We start from the raw sequence: 8,891 nt of genomic DNA on the forward strand, positions 1-8,891 counted from the left end.
TTGAAACTTGCGTTCCTTATTATTCTGCACTGTAATTTTAAAATTGTAAATATTGGTTTTGTGATCAACATAATGCGATCATATAAGGTGGTTTTTATATTATAAGGCTTATTTAAATCAAATGAAATTTTATACATAGGTTTAATTTTACTATTTGAATAGTTTTAATAGCCGTTATCCGCCCGCTTCACTTGACAGTTACAATTTTAAAAACAAATACCACATTACAATATTCTTGACATCATCCTTTTTCTCTGTTAATATCCATGAAGCTTTTGAACCGTCTCTCTTTAGACATTAAAGAGGCCTTCGGCTTGATTTTGGTCTTTTTTTTTGTATTTGAGTTCGTTTTAGTTGCAAGGCATTGAGTTTACTCTTATAGAAGCATCAATTCGATAGTGACAGGGAGCCTTCGGCTTCAGAGATAGTTGCAATATGGTATGGTGTTCACAACGCTAAAGGTTCAAGCGCTTTAAAAAATGGATCAAGGATGATCAAAATGGATGGCTTCGGCCTTTGACCTCAGATAACGGTTCAACAATTTATGCCTAAATTGTTTCCTGCTGTAATAATTTCACATTAAAATGGATTTCGCAAGTTTTTTATTTACTGGGACTGATAGAGCTTCACTTTCAATACGCGATAACAATACTATGATATGTATGCATTAGCGATTTGAAATCATCAATAGTTGAAGAAGTTTGGCACGTTCACCAGCACATAATTTTCACCGATTTTTCTAGCTAATTACATGTTCTAATTACGAACGGGACGTATCCGCATGAGCGAAACTACTGCACCTGATAAGATGCAGGAAATTGTATGGGGAGAATTTTACTCATCAAATTAGTCGATGTGTAACACGATTAACAAAAAGTCGTAATTTAATTATGGAACTATTTTTCAATTATTTTATTGGCAAATATTAAAACCGCTACTACTGTGGAATGCTCAGAAAGATTATGACCACTCGGAAATATGACTAAACTATTAATATCTACTTTACAAAACATTAGGTAACTTTATTGTTTAAAAATCTTTTTCAAAACGGTAAATATGTATCACACCATTTTCTAACCAACATATAAGCGGGTAAATTTTACTGTAAAGATTATAAGGAAAATCCCACACAGTAGATATGAAAATGTATAAAAAATATTATTGCAGCTATGAAATCAATTATAGTTTAAATTTTACACTAGTTATGAAAAAAATGATTTTTAGTCAAACGGTGGTAGCTATGATAAGAATTTATCACGAATTTTTTGAAATACATAGGAAAAAGTAGGCAGTAATATAGAGGTAATAATTGTCACCTGAAAAATTGGAAAATTACAGAAAAATTAAAAAAAAATGTTGGGTTTAAAGGAGGAAATTTGGAGACACATTGAATTTGATCCTGACCTTCAATACCGTCAAAACTCACCTCGGTTTCGTTACTGAGAAGAACACATAAACTTAGAAAGTTGTTTCATATAAAAAAATTTTTTACTCGAAACAATGCCAGAACGGTTAGCTTGATTTTGATAAAATTTGGTGTGGTGGTACTGTTTTTCATTCAAATTTTGGTATCTAAAACCCCCAAAATTTTTACGCCCATTTAGGCAAAGCATTTTAGGATCTTTAAATGAAGTTTTTTACTACAAAAAAGATGCTCTTCTTAAACATCGATTATTTTCATTGTTTACTCAAAATTTGCAATTTTAATCTTTGGTATAAATAAGATTAAGACTAGATTAAACGCAACAAGATTAAATTTCGAGAAAAATATTTATTTAGTTATTTTTTAGGTAAAAAAAAGACTTTAAAACAACAATATTTTTTCTTTAGACGCATAGCGTATGTTTTTGTGTATTGGCTTAATTCGATATGCGTTTTTCGATAGGCAAGTTTCTAGATACCCAAATATCTTTTACTGAAATTCCAATTGTCGTTAGTTGTTATGAGAGATGTCCAGATCGTCATTTACCAAATCATCCAACATTTGCTGCTGTGGAGAGACGTCTACGCGAAACCGCTTTGCTCATGAAACTTTTGATCGTGGAAGAGGACGTTTTGTAAAAATTCCAGTAGTTGAAGAAAATTTTTTGACACTTGTAGAAAAAGATCCACAAATAATCACGAGCAAATTAAGCAGAGTAGCGGGAGTATATAAAAATACCGTAAATAGGATAATCAAAGAGCAGTTAAAAATAAACTATAAAAAAAAAAATGATTAGGTAGAGGTAACAATGCCTCCGTTAATTGGCCACCACGCTCTCCTGTTTTAAATCCGTTGAATTATTTTTTATGGGGATATCTTAAATCAGTGGTTTATCGGACACCATTTGAAAATGTGGAGCAGTTATGGGAACGAATCGAAGACGCAACAAATACTCTAAGAGGTGGCGAAGAGAATTCATTACAATTTTTATTCGTCGTGTAAATCTTTGTATACGTGTGGGCACTTCGAACAATAATTATGACAACTTTGTTTGTTTACTTGCGTGTTTTACTCCCCGAACTCAAAAAAGGGGTGTTATAAGTTTGACCGCTATGTGTGTGTGCGTTTGTGTCTGTATATCTTTCTGTCGGTGGCTTCATAGCGCTTAAGCGGATGAACCCATTTTAATTTTTTTTGTTTCGTTTGTAGGTAATTTAATGGAGAGTATTCTTAGCTATGCTTCAAGTGCGAATTTAGGGTTCCGTACTCGGAAAAACTAAAAAATAGGCGATGATCCTCAAAATCGGTTCAGTCTGGAGAAGGCTCTAAGGAAAAAGGTAATTTAATGGAGAGTGTTCTTAGATATATTTCAAGTGGGAGCTTAGGGTTCCGTACCCGAAAAATTTGTCAATTCAATTCATTATTTCTTTTAACTATACAATCATTGTACAGAACATCTCATAATAAATCGGATCGAAAAAATACAAGGAAGAGGTATTAGCTATGCTTGGCTTAGTTATTCAAGTTACCTCTTCAATGTTTGGGTTTAAAAAACATTTTTCAAAATGTGATAAAAATTATTTCTGAAAATTTTTTAGTATTTAAGCAATAGAAGTTTACTGTTACTGTTACAGAGTTACTGTTTTTTAGATTTTTGAAAGCGTTTTTCGCGTGAGGAAAAATTGAAAAGTAATCGTTATCAGCGTGTGAGTGAGCAAGTCTGGCACATTAAAAAGTAATTATGTTCGATACAATCGATTGTATTTTGCAAAATAAAAAATTTTTGTTAATTCAAAAAAAATTAATTACACCTTTGTTATAACATTTTATGAACAGTTTGATATATTTTCAGTTACGGATTATAAAAATTCAGCTACATATAAAATAGCTACGTAGAAATAAAGCTTATTATTTTTCCACCATAAGAAAATTTAAATTAAATTATTCAACCTTGATATTACTAGTAAGCAGTGAAATCAGGCACGTACCTACGTAGGAATTATTCAAGGGAGGGGTTCAACTTTTATTCGCCATGTTATAATTAGGTCAAAATGTAATAATATTCAGTCACTATGTTTCTATAGCTTTATTCTGCAAGGTACAGAAAAAACTTTTCCAAAACTCTGCGTACATCGACTTCTACAAAACGATATATCTTCATACATTGTCGATCTAAGGTATGTTTTGAGACGACATAATGTTAAAAAGAAGCGTTCATTCGTTGCTGTTGTCTCAAGTGTCAAACTGCCAGGACGAAAAGCATTTGGTAGGTATTCGGAAAAGAGTGTTTATTGCAAATATCGAGTGCTTCGAGTGAATTTTTGGCACTCCGTCCGGCAATGTTCAACGTTTTCGCCATAGTTCAACTTTGTCGACCCAGATGATGTCACGGGAAACATCGTGAAAAATTGAATATTTTAGTTCAAAAAGTCGAGCAAGAGTTTTCATCAAAAATTTCATTTTATTGAAAAATAATGTCAAGTCAAAGAATGTACCGAGCTCAAATAAATGAGTGCATTCACAGGACTATATTGTTAATTCAAAATTTATGTGAACAGATTCTCAATGGAAGGGGTTTTAACCCCCAAAACCCCTTCCTTGTGCACGGGCCTGAGTGAAATAATCGATAATATATAATTGTAAATGTTTTAGGTCCTTTTCATTTCAAAATTTTCATTTAATACTTCAGTAATGATTTAAGAATTGACTTTTATTTAAGATCAGTTTTATAATAAATACCTTTCTTTAATTGCTTAAATAATTGTCTATATTGTTTGTCTATATATAATAATTGTTTTTTTTTCTTTTTAATTATTTTAAATTGAAAAGTAATTTTTTTCGAAACTATAGAGTCAATGTTTTGAAAATGCTTGCAGTTGTAAATTTTTTATTTTTCATGAGTAAGTAGTACATTTTTGTTTAATAAATTTTTAATTATTGAATATTTCATCATACAGGTTATATTAGATGATTAAAATTTTGATAAAAAATAATTTAATAATTTAACGCGATTTTGTTCGCACGACTTTTCTCCCTTTAGCCCCCCGTAGTGGTCTTCGGCCTTGGCTCCGCATCACAGAAAATAACATTTCATGAATTTTAAGAAAATTTGAAAAAGTAACAGAACTAAAATACGTAATTTTTTTCTAGCATGTATAGAACAAAACACGTAATTATAGAGGATTTTTCCAATTTTCGGGGGGTTGCAATGTACAAGTTGAAGTTTTTCGATTTTTCCCTTAGATTTCAACCAATTTCTCGGCGAAAGCCGATAACTGCATCTTACTAGCATGTCTCGAAGTCCTTTAGAATTTGTATAGACTAGTGTGTCAGTTAGTGAATGAGTCAGTATGTCAGTCAGCTTAAAACAGGACTATATTGCTTTTTAGATACGTACAGGATTATGAAAGTTACTCGACACGAAAGATTAGTAACCTGCTTGATTTTAAGAAATTTTTCTTTCTGGGATGAACGTTTATTGGCTGTACATTTTAAAAATATTTTCTGAATGTACAGGCTAAAGAAGCATGATATCTTGATCTTTTTAATTTCAATCGTAGAAACTGAAAATGAAATAATAACAAGTGAAAACGAACAATGGACTGAGTTAATTGTTGAAATACTATGTATAGACAGTGTTGATTACTCTGTCAGATTACACATACATTCCTACATATCGCACATATATAACTGGTGTACCCATATAATACATACTATACAATTTGCATATAATATGCGCTCTCACGGGTAAACACTGATGTTTACGTAAATATGTTTAAAAAAAAAAAATATAAATAATATTCATTACATTTCTACAAAACAGTGGGGGGATTCGTCACCGATTTTGATGCCGACTTTTTCCTCAAAAGTACATCAGAAAAAGCGATGATTCTAAAGATTTGAGCCCGATTCATTAAATTAGGACCGCTAGAATTTTTAAAAATTTTCGATCTTTTAGTCATTTTTAAAAGTTTATGCCTCAGCCTTTTAAACAATTTAGAGAGTTGTTTGAGGTGGCGTTCTTCTCTATAAACCTTTTACTTTTCCCTGTCATATCTACAGTTTTCGAAGTAGAGGGTTGATCAATAGCTGATATTTTTTTTCAGGTATACTCTGAAGAAATTTACCCACTTTTTACTTGATTTCAGGGAGTATACTTGATTATATTTTCAAAAAAACCTAAAATATCCTCAATTTTTGAAGTGGTTTAACTATTGTGACATTAATGTGTTATTTTACCTATACACCTTTAAGTTTTGAGTTCGCGACAAAAACCATCTATTTCTATACCCGAATTCATCAAAATTGGTTCAACGGTTTTAGCCTGAAAAAGTAACAGACAAACAGACAGTTACTTATGCATTTATTATATTTACTAGAGTGATACCCACCAGCTTCGCTGGGTTCAAAAGTAATGATTGATAAAATTTCTCTCGCTTATCCCCTTTCTGTAACACTCGAAATATTGGTAAGGATTGTTTTACACAGGTAAAATATGTGTATGGTTTTCTATTTTTTTAAATGTATAATAGTCGTAATTATTCATTGAGTATACCAAAAAAGATGGCCGTGAAATATTTTATATGGAATATTTTTGCAGAAATCTGTAATTTATGGTAATGTCAAATTTAATTAATTTTTATTTTTTTATTTTTTTATTAATATATCTTTATAAATTATATCTCAAGTGTTATTCTGTAGTATGAGCTATATTGCTGTACAGTTTCATTAACCATTGCTAGTTTTAGCGCGAAAACGTAACAAACAAACAAACAAACAAACATGCTTACTTTCGCATTTATAATATATAGAGATAGAGAAGAGATTAGGATTTTATAACTTGAAATATTCTGTTTATTACGATAATTTTTTGTTAACTGTGTGGGAGTAGAAGGTCATAAAATTATTAACTTAGAGGATGTGATAACAGTCAGTGCTTAAAGAATTTGAGCTTAGGAGGGAGCCGAAATACTGCTATAGGACTCATCATTTACTTGATTCTAGTCATACTTGACTCTGGCCGAAACTTTGATCCTCTTATCTATGGTTTAAAATAATTTATATTTAACATTAATGTAAATTCGAATCAATTAAATTGTACAATTAGACCCGAAAACATTCTTTAAAGTTCAAAAAGTTGGCCTCGATAATACAACTCAAGTATACATATAAATTAATAGGATGTATCCGTGGTTTGACCACGATAATTCTCCTACTTGATAAATAATGTACGCTTGTCACAAATACACTTTTAAATTACGATAAAAATTTATTTATTGTTATTCTTATTTCAGTTAATAGTTTTATTCTATAAACAAATTTGTTATCACTAAAATAAATTATTATTTAGAATTTAATACTGGTAACTATTATGAAAGTAATTAAATATTCACATTTAATGTTTATTATTATATGGTCTAGGAGCCCATACATTTTTGATATCCGATAAATGTCCATGCCTGCACCTAGGTTAGGTAAGGTTAGAGTTGCTGTCCTGGGGTGGGATACACTTAGACCATAGGGTCCGTTGTGATACCGAAAAAGGGTTGGTCCATCCCCGGCTACTACTATATGAACAATTTGGAGCTATTTAATAACAGCAGGAGTACGTGGAGGCAAAGCATTTTAGGATCTTTAAATGAAGTTTTTTACTACAAAAAAGATGCTCTTCTTAAACATCGATTATTTTCATTGTTTACTCAAAATTTGCAATTTTAATCTTTGGTATAAATAAGATTAAGACTAGATTAAACGCAACAAGATTAAATTACGAGAATAATATTTATTTAGTTATTTTTTAGGTAAAAAAAAGACTTTTAAACAACAATATTTTTTCTTTAGACGCATAGCGTATGTTTTTGTGTATTGGCTTAATTCGATATGCGTTTTTCGATAGGCAAGTTTCTAGATACCCAAATATCTTTTACTGAAATTCCAATTGTCGTTAGTTGCTATGAGAGATGTCCAGATCGTCATTTACCAAATCATCCAACGTTTGCTGCTGTGGAGAGACGTCTACGTGAAACCGCTTTGCTCCTGAAACTTTTGATCGTGGAAGAGGACGTTTTGTAAAAATTCCAGTAGTTGAAGAAAATTTTTTGACACTTGTAGAAAAAGATCCACAAATAATCACGAGCAAATTAAGCAGAGTAGCGGAAGTATATAAAAATACCGTAAATAGGATAATCAAAGAGCAGTTAAAAATAAACTATAAAAAAAAAATGATTAGGTAGAGGTAACAATGCTTAGACCATAGGGTCCGTTGTGATACCGAAAAAGGGTTGGTCCATCCCCGGCTACTACTATATGAACAATTTGGAGCTATTTAATAACAGCAGGAGTACGTACTTTGACGTCGACGGACTTAAGTTCGGAGTGGTCGTCAAAGATAGGCTGGTTTAAGTAAGTCCATCTACTCATGCCAAGAGCTGGGCAGTAACAGAGAAGATGAGACATTGTCTCCTCTTCTTCACCACTGTGATATCTCCTGCAGTAGTCGTGATGCATTGCCCGACCCGGGCGTTCAGCATGCCTGCTGCTCAATCAGTGTCCTGTGATAGCCGCAACAACTTTGCTAACAGAGGCCCTTGGAAGTGATATAAGATTTTCGGAACGTCTACGATTGTACTCAGACCATATCTGTCTTGTTGTACCACAAGTATGTACGTTCCTCCCTCCATCTAAGATTGGCCTTTTTTCAGATATCCTCTTTGAGAAGAAACTAGCAGTTCGCAAATGGAACTCCCAGGTATTTATTAATGCTTGTGTCCGGCAGCATTGTGCCATTTCTAGCAATCTCGTCGGCTTCACAATTTCCTGGAATGTCCCTGTGTCTCGGTACCCAAACCAGGTTTACATTCATTTGTTCCGCCAGCTCTTTAAGGATGTATGACAGTCCTGTGATACCTTTCAGGTTAGATAGACTGATCTGAAGGATTAAATGCATCTAAGTTTGGAGAATTTAATAAAAAAAAATCTTTTGGGATTTTAGCGAAAAATTCACCATTTTAGAGTTATTTTCTGTGTAATATTTGGAAAAAAAAATGAAAAAGGTAATTTTCAAGGCTGAAAACAATGCTATATAATGAAATTTTTGAGATATTTTTTACAGATAATTTTTTTATTTAAAAATATCTTATTCTAATACCATTTCTGTATATGTATACATTTTAAAGAACAATTTTACAGTATAATGTATGTTAAAAAATTAAATTCAGTGCATAAAAATACATTAAAAAAAACTTGAATATAACCTTGGACATCTAGCAGTTACGGTTACAGATTGTGTATTACGGATCCTAGAGTAAGTTTGATTTATATAAACACTAGCTGTGAACTACCCGCTTTGCTGGGCAACATTCCCACTTTCACCCCTCCCCCCATATTCCATATCCTTTTCTAGGTTACTATCTATCACCTAACTAAATTTCATCAAAATCCGTTCAGCCGTTTAGGCATGATAGAGCAA

The sequence above is a fragment of the Chrysoperla carnea genome, chromosome 5 (genome assembly GCF_905475395.1).
Source record: "Chrysoperla carnea chromosome 5, inChrCarn1.1, whole genome shotgun sequence".
Taxonomy (NCBI): Eukaryota; Metazoa; Arthropoda; class Insecta; order Neuroptera; family Chrysopidae; genus Chrysoperla; species Chrysoperla carnea.